This window comes from Schistocerca piceifrons, chromosome 6 (assembly GCF_021461385.2).
Source record: "Schistocerca piceifrons isolate TAMUIC-IGC-003096 chromosome 6, iqSchPice1.1, whole genome shotgun sequence".
NCBI lineage: Eukaryota > Metazoa > Arthropoda > Insecta > Orthoptera > Acrididae > Schistocerca > Schistocerca piceifrons.
The window spans coordinates 431870734-431888643 of NC_060143.1; the positions used below are offsets into that span (position 1 = coordinate 431870734).

Below are 17910 nucleotides of genomic sequence, written 5' to 3' on the forward strand. Positions count from 1 at the left end.
ATGGACAGCTACATTAGGCAGCGTAGCTCGATATTTCAGCAGAGATTTACAAAGTCTTATTGAGTTCATGCTACGTCGAGCTGCTGCACTATGCCTGATAAAAGGAAGTCCGACACGATACTAGGAGGTATGGTTCAAATGGCTCTGAGCACTATGGGACTTAACTTGTGAGGTCATCAGTCCCCTAGAACTTAGAACTACTTAAACCTAACTAAGCTAAGGACAGCACACACATCCATGCCCGAGGCAGGATTCGAACTTGCGACCGTAGCGGTCGCGCGGTTCCAGACTGCAGCGCCTAGCAGCTGTGTTGTAGACTTCCAGTGATGTCTTAACACCATGCTGCGGATACGTGCGAGGGAAATTAATACATCACGTTTGTTCGGCGGCAACTCTTCTAGCCAAGCCCATGGTGATTTTAAGATTACAACAATTTTTCACTTAGTTTAATACTGCATCTTGAGGTACATTCAATGATCGACGTGCTCTATTTAGAGGAAGCAACACCGTGAAATATTTATGTGATCATTTTACGGATGAATTGGTTTTAGTTACTTCGACTTGTCGTTTGCCAGCTACAGAAGATAGCAATAGCTTAGTAAATATCTGAAAAATTTTAACTAGCAGTCGCTAGTAAATCGACACAAACTATACCATTGCACACGTTGCCGAGCTTGTTTCGACTACTCTACAGATGTTTCGCTGGGAAGCCCTTACACATCCTCCATACAGTCCACATCTATCACCATGCGGTTTCCATATTTTTGTAGCCCTGAAGAAAGACATTCGTGGCCGTCGATTTGCTTCGGACAAATACATGCATGCCTGGGTACAATCATGATTCTATAAACACCCGCAACCATTTCCCCATGAAGATGTTGACCATCGTGTCTCACAGTGGGATAGATGTATTATCAGTCACATCGGTTACTTTTGAAATAATAAGCAGTGTATTTCGTGATAAAAACTTTGCTGTCGTGCGACCACGAAACCTTACTCTTATTATCATCATCATCATCATCATCAATCTTCCTCGTTTTCATTCTCCTATCCCTTTAAGTACAGGCAGTTTTTACGAAATACAGATTACACACAGAAACCGTCCCCCTTAATCACACTTAGTGAAAACCATATCCAAATCCATACAGTCGTTACAGAGACTTGCCTACACCAACAGACAGGGGAACCCGGAGGAGACCTTTAACTTACACATATCAAAAAAAGTTTTGCATCACCCCTGGTTCCCAGAACTCCTGAAGATAGACGTTGACTGTGGATATTGTATCACAGACACAGTTCCTTTGACTGTTCAGAGATGTCACAAAACAAGCCCAAAGATGTAAACAACCACGCAGGAGTAGCGCCTATTAGACGAAGAGGATTCGACAGCCGATCAGTTAAAGTTGATTGTACTTCAACCATGTCTAGTCGATCAATACCGCGGTTCGATCGTGTCCACATTCTTACTTTGTACCAGGAAGATCTCTCAACAACGGAAGTGTCCACGCGTCTCGCAGTGAACCAAAGCGATGATGCTCGGACATGAACGATATACAGAGAGACAGGAACTGTCGATGACATGCCTCGCTCAGGCCGCCCAAGGGCTACTATTGAAGTCGATTACCGCTACCTACGGATTATGACTTGGAAGAAGCCTGACCGAAACGCCACCGTGTTGAATAATGCTTTTCGTGCAACCACAGGACGTCGTGTTACGCCTCAAACTGTGTGCAATACGTTGCGTGATGCGCAACTTCACTCCCGACGTCCATGGCGAGGTCCATCTTTGCAACCACGACACCATGCAGCGTGTTACAGATGGGTCCAACAACACACCGAAAAGACTGCTCAGGATTGGCATCGCCTTCTCTTCACCGATGAGTGTCGTATATGCCTTCAACCAGCAATCGTCGGAGACGTGTTTTGAGGCAACCCTGTTAGGCTGAACGCCTCACACACACTGTCCAGAGAGTGCGGCAAAGTGGAGGTTCCCTGCTGTTTTGGGGTGGCTTTATGTGGGGCAGACGTACGCCGCTGGTGGTCATGGAAGGGGCGTAACGACTGTACGATACGTGAATGCCATCCTCCGACCGATAATGCAACCATATCAGCAACATATTGGCGAGGCATTCGTCTTCATGGACTACAATTCGTGCCCCCATCTTGTACATCTTGTGAATGACTTCCTTAAGGATAACGACATCGCTCGACTGGAGTGGCCAGCATATACTCCAGACATGAACCCTGTCGAACATGCCTAGGATAGATTCAAAAGGGCTGTTTGTGGACGATGTGACCCACCAACCACCCTGAGCGATCTACGCCGAATCGCAGTTGAGGAGTGGGACAACGTGGACCAACAGTGCCTTCAAGAACTTGTGGGTGGCGTACCACGACGAATACAGGCATGCATCAATGCAAGAGGACGTGCTACTGGATATTAGAGGTACCTGTACTTACAGCAATCTGGACCATCCCCTTTGAAGGTCTCGCTGTATGGTGGTACAACATGCAATGTGTGGTTTTCATGAGCAATAAAAAGGGCGAAATTGATGTTTATGTTGATCTCTATTCCAATTTTCTGTACAGGTTCCGGAACTCTCGGAACCTAGGTGATGCAAACCTTTTTTTGACGTGCTGCAACTGCTTCCAGCGTAATGTAATGCGTTCGCATTAAAAATTCTTTGCGTCAAACGCTAACTTCAGACGCTTCTCCATGTGATGGTATCTTGGCTGTCTGTTGACATTGAGCACGATATTGAACGGCTGACGAAATATGGAATCTATCTGTTCACCGGCATCTAGCGCTTGCAAAAATGGTTCTCTCTGTCTTCCATCTATGATATTTCCTGAACTGTGTTGATTCTTTGCGGGAGTTTCTTTTTTATCAAGAGTATCGTAATGTTCAATCTTAGAATATGCTCAGTGATCTGCAACAAACAGACGCGACAAATACTGCTATTTGATTAATTGAATTTCGAGGACGTATATCAACTAACTTATCAGGCCCAGAAACTACATAATAGAATTATCTTCAACAGGATTAGATGTGCGAGTTTGCATCTTAAACCATGAGGTGTGCATGTCACCTTTACTGTTACAGAATTGTTAACTTCTTATTTTCATATATCGACTTGCACATATCTGAGAGCAAGCAACGTTGATCCGCGATCTTTCGTTGTGTTGTTATAGCATCTCTGCCTGAGGGCGCTCACAAAGAGCATTGTTATCAGTCGAGGTTTGTAGGGAAACAAACGTGGAACCAAAGAGAAAGAATATCCTCGACAGGTAACACCACGACCAGACTCAAGCAAACTGTTTCCCAAAATCAAAACGAAGGAGCATGGTACACGATAGTTCGAGAGGAAATTACGAAACCTTGAGTAAAATTCGCATTAAGTGAAAGTTCTTACTGTGCTGGTGTATAAACAAATGTTCGAGACGACTAACAAGTAATATTTTTAAACAGTACTCACTTAAAATAAAATATATCCGTAGTTCACATAAAGTTAAACATGTGAAAGTTCCTTCTGTGCTGGTGTATAAGACAAATTTTTAAAACCACTTACAAGTAATATTTTTAAACAGTACTCACTTAAGATATATTCGCAGTTTTATTACGTTTGTGAGTGTAGTTACATAGTGCACAAAGGTTAGGCATGATTTCGAAAAGAAATTTGGCAATAGCTTATTTTACAGGTTTACACACGTACTATTTCTCTTTCAGAACATCCACAGAATGGCTTCCGAAACTAAAGCGCATAATAGTAGAGAATGGCACCATAAGGAGAACTAATTAACATGCCGTAGTCTTTCTGTGTGTACTCTACCTCTACCAAATGCCAAATCTTTGACTTCCCACAAAATATTCGTCTTTGTATTCGCACACTTATGCATGCATTCGATCCACGCCTGGAAAACAATGTTTTGGAAAGCTTGAGCAACTTCTTAAGGTAATGATTAAAATCTCTGTGCACGCAGATTTTGTTTGACATTAAATGACATTAAGTCAATTTTTTCTGCGTCATACACTCCTTTTACGTGTAGTAAGACAGATGACCTTGCACTTGTGGTGAACAAATTGTTGTATAGCACTCAGCATTAAACGTTCTTCGGGCATCCAAAAGTGTCAATGGTCGCAGAATGTCTTGAGTAAGTAAAGAAGCAAGCGACCATTTTGCTGGAAGTAGGGCCTACTTCGCGAATAAACCACTTTGTGATTTTCGTTCGTCTTGGAACACACAAACAGTTAATTGCTGCTTGGTGTCCGATTCGTACAAAGAAACTGCCTGACAAAAAGGTAAAGCACCCAGAAGTGATTACAAGCTCGAGTGAAATTTGCAAAGAACTTGGCAGTATGAGATCGCTCATCACTGTGTCGTTGCACACTCTCTGAGCAAGGCGCATTCACTGATTCAATTGGGAAGGGTATCATAAAGTCGTATTTTCTCCTGAGACAAGATGGCCAGCAACTGTTGTAGCCGGTGCTTCATATCCTGGAAGCCAAGACTGGGACAATATGCCACACATATTGTACGAAGGAAAGATGTGCAGATCTTGCTGGCCACGAGAGTTCGTAAAAATCACTCAGACAGTTCATAGAGACACGTGCAATGTGGGAACGAGTGCTGTTCTGTTGAGAAATGGCACCAAGATTCCGTTGCATGAAACGTAACACATGAGGTCGCAGGACATGTCAATATGGCTTCAGAGTTCCCTCGATCAATACCATTTGTGGCCGGAAGTCATACCTCCTGCCTCCCTACACCTTGCCGCCAGGTGTAACACCGCTGTGCCTCTCCAAACCATTGGAAGAATGGAATATCTTCCGGGTCGCCGCCATGCTCGCTAACGATGACCAACCGGGGTGGCGAAGAACCGAGAAGCCATTCCACAGCAGTCCATGGTTCTTGGTCACAGTAACGCTCTAGACGCAGCTGTCCGTGTTGTGATGCTAACGGAAGCCTATGCATGGGGCGATAATGCCAAACCTAGTTCAGCTACTTCTAGTCTCCGATCAATGGAGTGGGGTGACAGTATGTAGCACGGAGTCCATCTTTTGTTACCGGGCGGTAGGTGCAGATGTGAGGAGCTACCATGCATTTAATGCACAATATGGTCATTTGCCCATGTGGCGATCGGATATGTTGACGTCGAATATGCCGGCCCTCACGTTTCCATTAAGATCAACACTGGGTCACTATCATAACTGAATGCCCCACAAAACTGGATATTGCACGATTCGACCAGCTAGCCAAAAGGAGACTTACAATGAGGCTTCTTTGAAAGTACAACAGTCGCTAATAACACTGTCTCACAAGAGCACGTAGCACCTCCACGTCCATTTTGATCACTCAATATCTGATGCTGTTCACGCCCCACGTATAAACTGCCAGGCCTGGTAACAGCACAATCAATATTAAGGCAATCTGATAGTCGTTGTAACTTTCAGAGAAAACTGCAACTCTGATCGTACACGTATCCGCCGATGATATTACACTGCCGTCCAACCATGTCTTCTGGCTCCTTCACTTTTTTTGTCAGGCAGTTTATATTCACGTTTCTTGTTCAGATGTTGTAGGGTCCAGAACTAAGCGCATGAGTGGCCTACGAGGTTGTCTGCGGGAGCTGTCGGCGTATCACTGCGAGGGCACGATGCGCGCGCAGCTAGTATTCTGTTACTCGCAACCAGGAACGGAGATTACCGATAAACACACGATCGACAGCTGAGACTGTCTTCTCTTTGTCTCAGTTATTACGACAGTGCAATGAATATTTATAACGCAATACAACCTGTGCATAGCATTTGCGGAAGCGTAGCCTTGAAGACCAATGATGTCGTAAAGAGTACCGCAGCGCCGCAAAGTAATATACTGCACGAGTTGACAGCGGTTACAAGCAGTACGAAACGTTCCAAATTTTGTAGACCAGTTCAGTGGGGAATTGGTGGGAAAGGCGGTATAGAGATTCTCAAGAAAAAAGAAGTAAAATATCACTCTCGTCAATATTGTTTCCTGACACAAATATAACCCAGCACAGAAAACAGGCCATTTTATTAAAAATCTATTAAATGAATACATCAAAGCTTAATGAGAAGCGTTTAGTTGACCTACTACTTCATCATCTATTTTCATTACTCTGCAATTATCTTTGAATGTTTTTAGCTTCTCGAAGTCTGGTGTGAGACTACTGGTCATCAACCGCATTGCTCCAATCAGATGAACATCACTAAGACTATTCCTGAACTTTCAGTGCGATAATTTCATTGTTGAAAAAAACACTTTCACACAAATTTGTGGTCCCTAAACTCTGCAGATTTCAGCAGCAACTCGAAACAACTGCGTGAACTGTTCTCGAGGGAACTTTTTGTGAAACATTATAACAGTTTCTGCAATGCGAAACCGCTCGCTGAGCACAAGACTACGCTGCAAGTCGATGAGCTCCAGTTGAATTTCAGGAGGTCACTTTCAACGTCCACTGGAAAAGAAGTTGCGAAAGATACTGAAATCAAGTTCGAATGGATCACTATCAAAACTTTCTAAGAATGTGTGTAGTACCTTAATATATTCATCAAAATGTTTTTAAGGTCAGTTAGAAATACAAGATCTAATATTCACTGGGGCTCTTCAACCCTTTCGCTGCCATTCATTTTATGTTATGTCTTTATAAAAGTTAAAGAAACGATCTACACCACCACCTCGATTCAACCAATGTACTTCACAAAAGAACACCACATGCCGTAATAACATTTTAGCTCCGTCAGGAAATATTTGAAGCCGATGTCCCAAACCGTGCGATGTTTATTGGCTTGGTTCAAATGGCTCTGAGCACTATCGGACTTAACTGCTAAGGTCATCAGTGCCCTAGAACTTAGAACTACGTAAACCTAACTAACCTAAGGACATCACAAACATCCATGCCCGAGGCAGGATTCGAACCTGCGACCGTAGCGATCGCGCGGTTCCAGACTGTAGCGCCTAGAACCGGCGATGTTTATTAACGGTTTTTACAACAACCTCCATGACGCCAATTATTTTGGCACATTTTGTTAACACATTAACCCAATGTATGCTGCAATGTTATTTCCTCCTGGACACCAACTTCTCTGGCCTTTTTCCTAACCAAAAGAACGCACTGCAAAAGAGACGCAGAGGGCTGGTTTGTGTTTCGATAACAAAGTAACAGTCTTTCCACTGTGGGCTGAAGCGTAGGGATTATCGGTTTTCTTTTTGAGGCTCTTAACTCCTCACCATCCAGTCATCTCTCACTAATTTTGTCCTGGGTCCGCCTCGTTAGCTGCGGGGTCAGCACAGTAGATTGCTAACCGAAGTGGACCATGATCGATTCCTGGCCGGGTCGAGGACTGTAGTCCTTACATTCGTATCGCCATACCTAACACAAAAGTCATCTCAAACACCCTGTCATATCGTCTTTGCACTGTTGAGATGGCTGTACGGGCGCGAACAGAAAGCCAATTAATTGAAATTTAAAATAAAAATGTCCTCCCACGAACTCTAAATAGACTTTGACACCGACCACACTAATAACGGGAAGTAAACAGCCCCGCCTTGTCCTCTTGCTGCGTATGCCGAACGTACGGTGTTAACAGAGGGGTGGAGGGGGGACTGCCAACCTGACAGCGCCCGCTGGCAAGCCCACCCCTGAGATGGATTTTCTGTCTCCCAGGTCAAATTTTTTGAACATTTCCTTACAACAACTGACAGGAGCCAGTTTTAGAGCGTGAGTCAAATTGTGCGAGATCCAAAGCGATCTTTTTCACAACTAAACGTGATACAACATCGAATGTTGTACACTCTTAGGTACAAAAAAAAAATGGTTCAAATGGCTCTGAGCACTATGGGACTTAACTTCTGAGGTCATCAGTACCCTAGAACTTATAACTACTTAAACCTAACTAACCTAATGACATCACACACATCCATGCCCGAGGCAGGATTCGAACCTGCGACCGTAGCGGCAGCGCGATTCCAGACTGTAGCGCCTAGAACCGCTCGGCCACACCAGCCGGTCTTACGTACACATCTCCATTTCACGCTTAAGTTGCAACTTCATTATTTAAATGAGTGTGTCTGTACTTAAATTGCTGAATGTCTGAGACCCACAATATCCTAGAGCGACGCAGTCTGACTGCTCAAAAAAAGGATAACTTGACTTCAAATAATTAATTCAAAAGAATGGCCCTGACTAAAAAGAAATCCTAACAATAACCTATACGTTTCATTAAGCACTTACCTCAGAAAGATCTTCATTACGCGAACTACTGCAATACAGCGAGCGTCAATACTGCCAGCTAAATAAAAGAGTCTAAACACTAAAGCCACTAACTACTAATAGGCATGTCGTTAGCAAAGGAAAGATTTTGTTGCAAATCAAATAATGTATTTTTTACCTTAATAGTGTGACATCCAGCTCAAACACGAATATAAATCGTCATTGACATCCAGTACAAAGATATATAATCATGGATAACATTCCATCACCAAGTCGAACATGTACAGATCGTTAGCCTACGCTAACACTTCAGACCTCTACCCTCCATCAATGCTGACTTCTCACATCTAACATCCATCACTGCCGGCTGTTCACCTCCAACTGCCCAACAGTACTTCCATCACTGCTGGCGACTAACTTCCAACTGCCCAACACTACTGGTGATTAACTTCCAACAACGAGTCCCGCCAGCCACAGAGTTTCTTACAAAAAAAGCGCAGTCATAGATCCAATGCAAAGCGCTACACAGCGCTGCTAACACACAAGCAGCCCACTTACAAAATAGCATAGAGATCTCATTCAACCTTCGATGCACACAGCATCGATGTTTCTACAACAGCTACAGATTTTGGTATACCTTCACGAAGTTCAGCAAAGACGGATGTATGACGACGAAATTGTGAATACTAAATGTACACAGTTTGCTCTGAAGCTGGCTGATTACCATAAGTACAACTAATCGATGGAGGCCTTGTTGTCGAGTTAGGTCTTTATTAAAATCGTGAAAAAATCATTCAACGAGAACCTTTCAAGTAGCATTTTCATTTTATAACCACACTGTTTCTGTTAAACAGTCACTGAAAACAAATTTCTAGACCACTTTTTTGGTTGCGAGTGTTAAGACAATGACTGTGTCAGTTCTCAATAGCGCCATGTAGTGGTCCTTTGTGAAAACATAAAGGAGAGTTCGCAGTAAAAGCAAAAATGAAATATTGGACATGACGTTACAGAGTTCAAAAAGAGTTAACAAACTGGAATGGACAGAGTTAGATCGCTGAGATTTTGTGTTAAGAGAATACCAAGAACAATGTATGTTATATCATGCAATGTGTTTCACTGCGTAAGATGTACAGCATTCGCGATTGTGGTTCTTGACATGGGACCTATGTTTGTGATTAAGAAGAGGACCTTAAGATCTCGAAAAATTCAGTTTGGGATAAGACTTCGCAGGTTAGTAGTAAAATCTGTAAAGCGCACAATTCAGAAAGATCCGAGAAAAAACGCTCTGAAGATTTACGCGCAGCATAAGTATCGGTCAGTTTAGACACTACGGCAGGACAGCCAAGTGGTTGCGTCGGTAGCCGACTCCCTTGCCCAATGGGTGATCCAGGTTCAATCCTATGTTTGGGTAAATCTTTGTTTTGTTTCTTTGAATTATTTTAAATAAAATTGATGACCTAAAATATTATCTGTTGAATCACACAGAATTTTTATTTATTTATGAAATGACTATTACAGCTAATTAAGGTAAAATATGAATTACAAATAATATTTTCATTTTAAAATGTTGAATAACTTCAAATGCATTTTAATGAAGGCAAATTAATGCATTAATTATCACTGTAAGAAAATTTTGGGTAGGTTCTTATTTAAACAAAGAATTTTTAAAATATCTTTTTTATTTGTCAATTTCGTAGTTTACATGTAGGATGAGAAGTGTCATATAAACACTGGAAATAAAAAATACTTTGTATCTTGGACAGTTTATGACGAAAATTTGTTTACACAAACAATCTGTTCTGAAAAGATGTGGAAAACATACTCCATTAACATGAATGAAAACGCCTCTTTCAACTGAAAGCCTGGGAGTGTAACAGGCATAGCGTATCATTCTGTTAAAAATTGGTGATGGCACTTGATTGTGCGTTATTGACTGTATTTTTATACAATGTTAACGGGGATTCATTCCTCTATTATTTTCAATCAGAGAAGTGCAGTTTTGTATGCGCTTAATTAGATTTCTTTACCTGTCTGTAAAAATAGAATCGCAAGGTTGAACAAAGGAAGTACATTTTGGAGGAATCACTTTAATTGCACATGTCGGTGATTTCTCGTCATCCTGAAAGACTTCGTCATATAATTCAGGCGTTGCTTGTCCATTCCAATCTCTGCAAAAGTCAAGAATGCACCTGGACGTTAGTTCGAGTTTCTATATGAATACGGGTGGGTACAACTGTACATATCGTACTGTAGCAGGTAAAGACCTTTCGTCAGTTAGTTCCTTGACGGTCTTGGCACTTCCTGACCGTCTGCCTATTTGTACACTCCTGGAAATTGAAATAAGAACACCGTGAATTCATTGTCCCAGGAAGGGGAAACTTTATTGACACATTCCTGGGGTCAGATACATCACATGATCACACTGACAGAACCACAGGCACATAGACACAGGCAACAGAGCATGCACAATGTCGGCACTAGTACAGTGTATATCCACCTTTCGCAGCAATGCAGGCTGCTATTCTCCCATGGAGACGATCGTAGAGATGCTGGATGTAGTCCTGTGGAACGGCTTGCCATGCCATTTCCACCTGGCGCCTCAGTTGGACCAGCGTTCGTGCTGGACGTGCAGACCGCGTGAGACGACGCTTCATCCAGTCCCAAACATGCTCAATGGGGGACAGATCCGGAGATCTTGCTGGCCAGGGTAGTTGACTTACACCTTCAAGAGCACGTTGGGTGGCACGGGATACATGCGGACGTGCATTGTCCTGTTGGAACAGCAAGTTCCCTAGCCGGTCTAGGAATGGTAGAACGATGGGTTCGATGACGGTTTGGATGTACCGTGCACTATTCAGTGTCCCCTCGACGATCACCAGTGGTGTACGGCCAGTGTAGGAGATCGCTCCCCACACCATGATGCCGGGTGTTGGCCCTGTGTGCCTCGGTCGTAAGCAGTCCTGATTGTGGCGCTCACCTGCACGGCGCCAAACACGCATACGACCATCATTGGCACCAAGGCAGAAGCGACTCTCATCGCTGAAGACGACACGTCTCCATTCGTCCCTCCATTCACGCCTGTCGCGACACCACTGGAGGCGGGCTGCACGATGTTGGGGCATGAGCGGAAGACGGCCTAACGGTGTGCGGGACCGTAGCCCAGCTTCATGGAGACGGTTGCGAATGGTCCTCGCCGATACCCCAGGAGCAACAGTGTCCCTAATTTGCTGGGAAGCGGCGGTGCGGTCCCCTACGGCACTGCGTAGGATCCTACGGTCTTGGCGTGCATCCGTGCGTCGCTGCGGTCCGGTCCCAGGTCGACGGGCACGTGCACCTTCCGCCGACCACTGGCGACAACATCGATGTACTGTGGAGACCTCACGCCCCACGTGTTGAGCAATTCGGCGGTACGTCCACCCGGCCTCCCGCATGCCCACTATACGCCCTCGCTCAAAGTCCGTCAACTGCATATACGGTTCACGTCCACGCTGTCGCGGCATGCTACCAGTGTTAAAGACTGCGATGGAGCTCCGTATGCCACGGCAAACTGGCTGACACTGACGGCGGCGGTGCACAAATGCTGCGCAGCTAGCGCCATTCGACGGCCAACACCGCGGTTCCTGGTGTGTCCGCTGTGCCGTGCGTGTGATCATTGCTTGTACAGCCCTCTCGCAGTGTCCGGAGCAAGTATGGTGGGTCTGACACACCGGTGTCAATGTGTTCTTTTTTCCATTTCCAGGAGTGTATGTACAATACGGCAACAGCTACACTCCACACTCCCACGCGGAAGCCCTTACCTCAAATTTACAACGAATATTTTTAATCACCCACATCTTGTACTGTCGTCTGATTTGTAATAACATTTTAATGACGATAGTAACAGTCAGTTTGATAAGTAAAATAAAATTGTATATGATAATATGTTAGATCATTAACTTTATTTTGTTACAGCTTTAAAAAAAAAAAAAAAAGAAGTTACTAAGGTAGGATCGAAACTAGATCGCCTGGTTAGCAGGCGAGCCCACTACAGTAGTTTCACTGTGTTGCCAGAGCCTATAACCTGAGCGGCCTTTGAGCTGCGTGTAAACCTTAGAGTCCCTTCGCTTGGAATCTTCTGGCCAGTGAGCTTTACAGATTTTATGGGTGGACTACTAATCTGCGAAGTCCGCTCCCGAAGTAAGTCGCATTTTCTGGTCTTTGGACAACAGTTTTTTTTGGAAATGGTGCGTGAGTTACGGGAGGACGTGGTAGTAACCTTTAAAAAAAATTTACAACAGTAGCAGGAGGGAAATACCCTCCCCCTCTACCTCCAATCAGCTATATGTGCTCTCTGATGTCCATGTTAGGATCACATACTCGCTAATTTTCGTTAACATTGAATCTGTAACTGTTGGCGCACTATCTATCATCTTCGAGACTATGAAGCGCCTAGTGTACGACACGCTGATCAACGCTCCAGAAGAGTATTGTCAAAGCTGCAGCGAATATTCTTCAGATAATGATCGTGGTCAGCCTGTCCTACAGGCATTTACTTGCAGAGTCACTTGAACACTAGTGCATAATTAGGGCAAATTTTACGGCATGAAAGCCATTTATTAAAATGTCTTTCATATTTATCGCCACACGACTTGCAAGTCACCATCATGGCTCGAAGACTGTCTACTGTTTTGGTCAGCTGGGAACTCACATCTTTTCAGCTGGGAACTCACATCTTCTTTATTGGGCTTCCTTTCACGCTGCCGCTGACACTGTACGCTGTTTCTTCGGGTTATGGTGAGAGCGTTGCTTGCTAGCGTAGCATTATCGTAATTCTATCTTACATGGTTTTCCTGTTTTGGTGGTGTGTTCGCATTGCAAGTGATGTTAGAGTTCTTTGCACCGACACAGGATTTGTCCACGTACAAGGATCCATATCGGGTTTTCATTAAGACATCCTTAGTTTCAGGTCGTTTCTTACTTTCCCAATCATTTCATAATATCTACATACATACTCCGCAAGCTACTGCGCGGTGCGTGGTGGAGGTTATACTGTACAACTACTAGTCATTTCCTTTCCTCGCATATAGAGCGAGGATAAAACGATTGTTTATATGCCTTTATATGAAGCCTAATTTCTCGTATTTTATCTTCGTGTTCCTTACGCGGAATGTACGTTGGCGCAGTGGAAACATCCTGCAGTCAACTTCAAAATATCGGTTCTCTAAATTATTCTCAATAGCGTTTCGCGGAAAGAACGTCGTCTTTCTTCCACGGATTCCCACTTGAGTTCACGAAGTATATCCGTAATACTGCCGGTAACAAATCTAGCAACTCACCTCTGAATTGCTTCGATGTTTGTCTTTAATCTGACCTGGCGTGGATCCCAAATAATCGAGCAGTACTCAAAATGCGTTGCACTTGCGTCCTACATGCAGTCTCCTTTAGAGATGACCATACTTTCCTAAAATTCTGCGAATAAACCGAAGTCGACCATTCTATGACTATCAAGCAGCACATTACTAACGCTGTATTCGAACATTAAGGTTTTTTTTTTTTTTTTTTTTTTTTTTTGCTACTCGTCTGCATTATCTTTCATTTTTCTACATTTAAGCTTGCTGCCATTCACCACACCAAGTAGGAATTTTGTCTAAGTCATCTTATATCCTTCTACAGTCACGCCACAGAATCGTCGGCAAACAGTCGCAGAATGATGACCACCCTCTCCGCCGGATCATATATATATATATATATATATATATATATATATATATATATATATATATATATATATATATATATATATATATAAAACAGCGGTCCTATCACACTTCCCTGGGGCACTTTTGAAAACACCCTTGTCTCTGATGAACACTCGCCGTCGAGGACAACGTACTGTGTACAGTTACGTAAGAAGCCACTCACATATCTGGAGCCTATTTCGTATGCTCGTACCTTCGTTAAGTCTGGAATGGAGCATCGTCTCAAATGCTTTTCGAAAACGTAGAAATATTGAATCTACCTGTTCCCCTTCATCCATAGTTCGTAGGATGTCATGTGAGAAAAACACAAGCTGAACTTCGCTCGAGTGATCCTTTCTAAAATTGCGCTCGGTCGCGGACAGAAGCTTTTTCGTCTCAAGGAAATTTATCATGAATACATGAGTTACGTTTCTGTTATTTTTGAAAACATGTCGTAATGTACTTTCAAATGGTATGAATGGGGACATACTTTTGTATCTTTTCTTGTGAACTGTCATGCTTATTCCTTAGTTTCAATTCTGTCCTTCATTAGTTCTCTTCCATAAATATTTCTGAATCTTACGAGGTTCATGCTCAAATTATATGTGCTTTTTAACAGGCTTTTATTACCTCGCTTTTTTGTCGTTTGTGCGTTCGGTACAATTCTTGCAATTGACTTCAGACTAGCTTCCCGATGAACTAGAGACTTGAAACTTTCAACATAGCTCAGAACTTGATGACGATGCAATATTGCTCCGCTTTCGTGTCTAGTATGTGGTGGAGGGTATTTTGTTTTTCTGTCTCTTTGTTCGGTACAAATTTTGCAACTGATTCTAAACTAACTTCCCCATGACCAACAGATTTGCCGGCAGGAGTGGCCGTGCGGTTCTAGGCGCTACAGTCCTGAGCCGAGCGACCACTACGGTCGCAGGTTCGAATCCTGCCTCGGGCATGGATGTGTGTGATGTCCTTAGGTTAGTTAGGTTTAATTAGTTCTAACTTCTAGGCGACTGATGACCTCAGACGTTAAGTCGCATAGTGCTCAGAGCCAACCAACAGATTTGGAATTTTCACCATAGCTCAGAACTGGATAACAATGCAATACGGATTCCCTTTCTTGTCTGGTGTGTGGCGAAGGGTACTTTCTGTACCATCTCTGATTCTCAATGTTATTTTCCAGTCGACAATGTTTCACGGTAATAACGATTGCTGGTAAGCACCTGCATGAACTCGAATGTCTCTAATTCTTAAATTCACAGTTTTTTCGCGAGATATACGTAGGAGGAAGCAATATATGTCAACTCAGGTGAAGACACACTGAAGTAAACCTGTAATTTACCACATTTCCCTGTTGTAATATTATCGAAGAAGAAGAAATAGATTTAAAAGCAAACAAGCCAATAAAGTAGAAAAATATTAATTTAAATAAAAATCATTTTAAGAACATGTTAAAATATTGTAAAATAATTTGCCTTAGACGCACACAAATTCCAAATTTCGCACATACATTCACGAAATTTTGTACTTATGAGTTTTTTAATAGCTATGACAATACTTGTAAAATTTAAAACGAAAGAGGTGGGGTGATGCAATAGATAATTTTAAGGATTGTAGAGAGAATCAGTTGCCAAGAAAACTCACATAACAGTTCTTATCATTTGCAGTGCTATAAAACTGTTAGTGACTTAGGTGAACTATTGATGCATTAATTAGCTGTTGCATGTGCACCGCTCTTTTAGTTTTAAATTTTTCAAGTGTTGTCATAGTTATTAAAAATTCACAGGCACAGATTTTCAGAACTATGTGTATGGGGTTAGGGGTCTGTATGGGTATGGGAGAAGTTATTTTGTACTTCTTTGTCCGTTGTAAAAACGTGTTACATTAGAATGTTTTTTATTTAAATAAAAGTCACATTTTGCTGCGGTTCATGAATAATGCAAGCTTACTGAAAAGTAATCTGTCTTCCATAGAACTGATATAACGAGAAGCTGCTTCCAACAAATGCGATATCGTTCTCCTATGCACGCGATTTACAGCAAATTCAAGATAGGTTTGAGCTGCTGACAACTTAGAGACACGTGCTAAATTCTGAAGACTTCAGTATTTGGTTACTTCGTGATTTATGCTTTGCATCATCAGATGTTAGGCAATATAAGGCGCATTTTACATTTTCATAGCACGCATTTTCTCTATAAGAGAAGAGGCAACCCCGCTTATAGGTTGACCAACCGCACTTACAGTTTGCGCTCCAATACGTGAATATATTTCTTATGATTTTCCACTACTTCACTACATTTTAGAGGTCCTTTCATAAATTTCGTTGTGCTGTTAGTCTGCTTACTACATAATATCTCACCAACAGAAGTCAGATCACATTATTGTCTATTCATACGTCAAAGTTTTGCGAAACAGACCACTGGAAAGATCTACAGTAAAATATCTAGGAGTAACTATCCAGAGCGACCTTAAGTGGAATGACCACATAAAACAAATAGTGGGAAAAGCAGATGCCAGACTCAGATTCATAGCAAGAATCTTAAGGAAATGTCACTCATCCACGAAGGAAGTAGCTTATAAGGCGCTTGTTCGATCGATTCTTGAGTATTGTTCATCTATGTGGGATCCCTACCAGGTAGGACTGATACAAGAGATAGAGAAGCTCCAACGAATAGCGGCGCGTTTCGTCAAGGGATCGTTTAGCCGGTGCGAGAGCGTTACGGAGAGCTCAACTAACTTCATTGGCAGGCGTTAAAAGAGAAACGTTGTGCATCACGGAGAGATTTACTATTGATAGTTCGAGAGAACACTTTCCGGGAAGAGTCGGACAACATATGAGTCCCCCCCCCCCCCCCCTTCTCCATACGTCTCGCATAATGACCGCGAGGAGAAAATGCGAGAGAAATTAGAGCCAATACAAAGTCTTACCAACGTTCTCCCCATGCGCTATTCGGGAGTGGAACAGTGTTGGAGGGATCAGTTAGTCGTACCCTCCGTCACACGTCGTTAGATGGCTTAAGGAGTATGATGAAGCTGTAGATGTATATTTTCAGGACATTAATACTGGAATCATTAATGTCGCTCAGTCAGGTTGAAGTCAAAAAAAGGTAGAGAGGTGGTTTTCAAGGATCGCTAAACAGCATACTGATACTGCATAAGTAAACGGTTTTATGATTACCTTTACATCACGTGATCGTGATTCCGCCAGAGATTTTTATATGTCCATCGTTTTGAGGAGGTCTTTCGAACGGCGGCCTTTTACTATTGTGAGAAAATGAAACGCCTACAACCGCCCTCACGATTTTACTTATTTTGTTGCAACCAGTTTCGGCGCTTCGATGCGCGATCTTCAGGTTGCAGTTGATACGGAGGGGGTTGACACGATCCCTATATATATCTCATCAGTCGATAATTAGAGTGCTGACACCAACGATTTCAGAGAGTCTGTGTGACCAGTTATGCTGTCCACTGATGAGATATATATATATATGGATGGTGTCAACCCCTTCCGCATCAACTACAGCTTGAAGATGGCGCATTGAAGCGCCGAAACTGTTTGCAACAAAATAAATAAAATCACATGGACGGCTGTAGGCGTTTCATTTTCCCACAAGAGATTTTTATCGTTTATCAGTACTGAAATGAAGCATGAACTTTTTCTTTTTTAACTCAATGCCCCCCCTTCCCCCATGAACCATGGACCTTGCCGTTGATAGGGAGGCTTGCGTGCCTCAGCGATACAGATAGCCGTACCGTAGGTGCAACCACAATGGCGGGGTATCCGTTGAGAGGCCAGACAAACGTGTGGTTCCCGAAGAGGGGCAGCAGCCTTTTCAGTAGTTTCAGGGGCAACAGTCTGGATGATTGACTGAAACTACAGCCGTAATTTTTCCTGAGGGCATGCAGCTTCACTGTATGGTTAGATAGAGTAGCATGGAGAGCTGCATCAAACCAGTCTCAGGAC

At 43.0% G+C, this 17910-nt stretch overlaps 1 protein-coding gene across 3 annotated transcripts in view; it reads right to left on the bottom strand.

Annotated features, from left to right (window-relative positions):
• The window catches only part of LOC124802978 (ankyrin repeat and IBR domain-containing protein 1-like), a 579445-nt gene that overhangs the window by 561192 nt on the left and 343 nt on the right, over positions 1-17910 (bottom strand). The window lies entirely within an intron of this gene.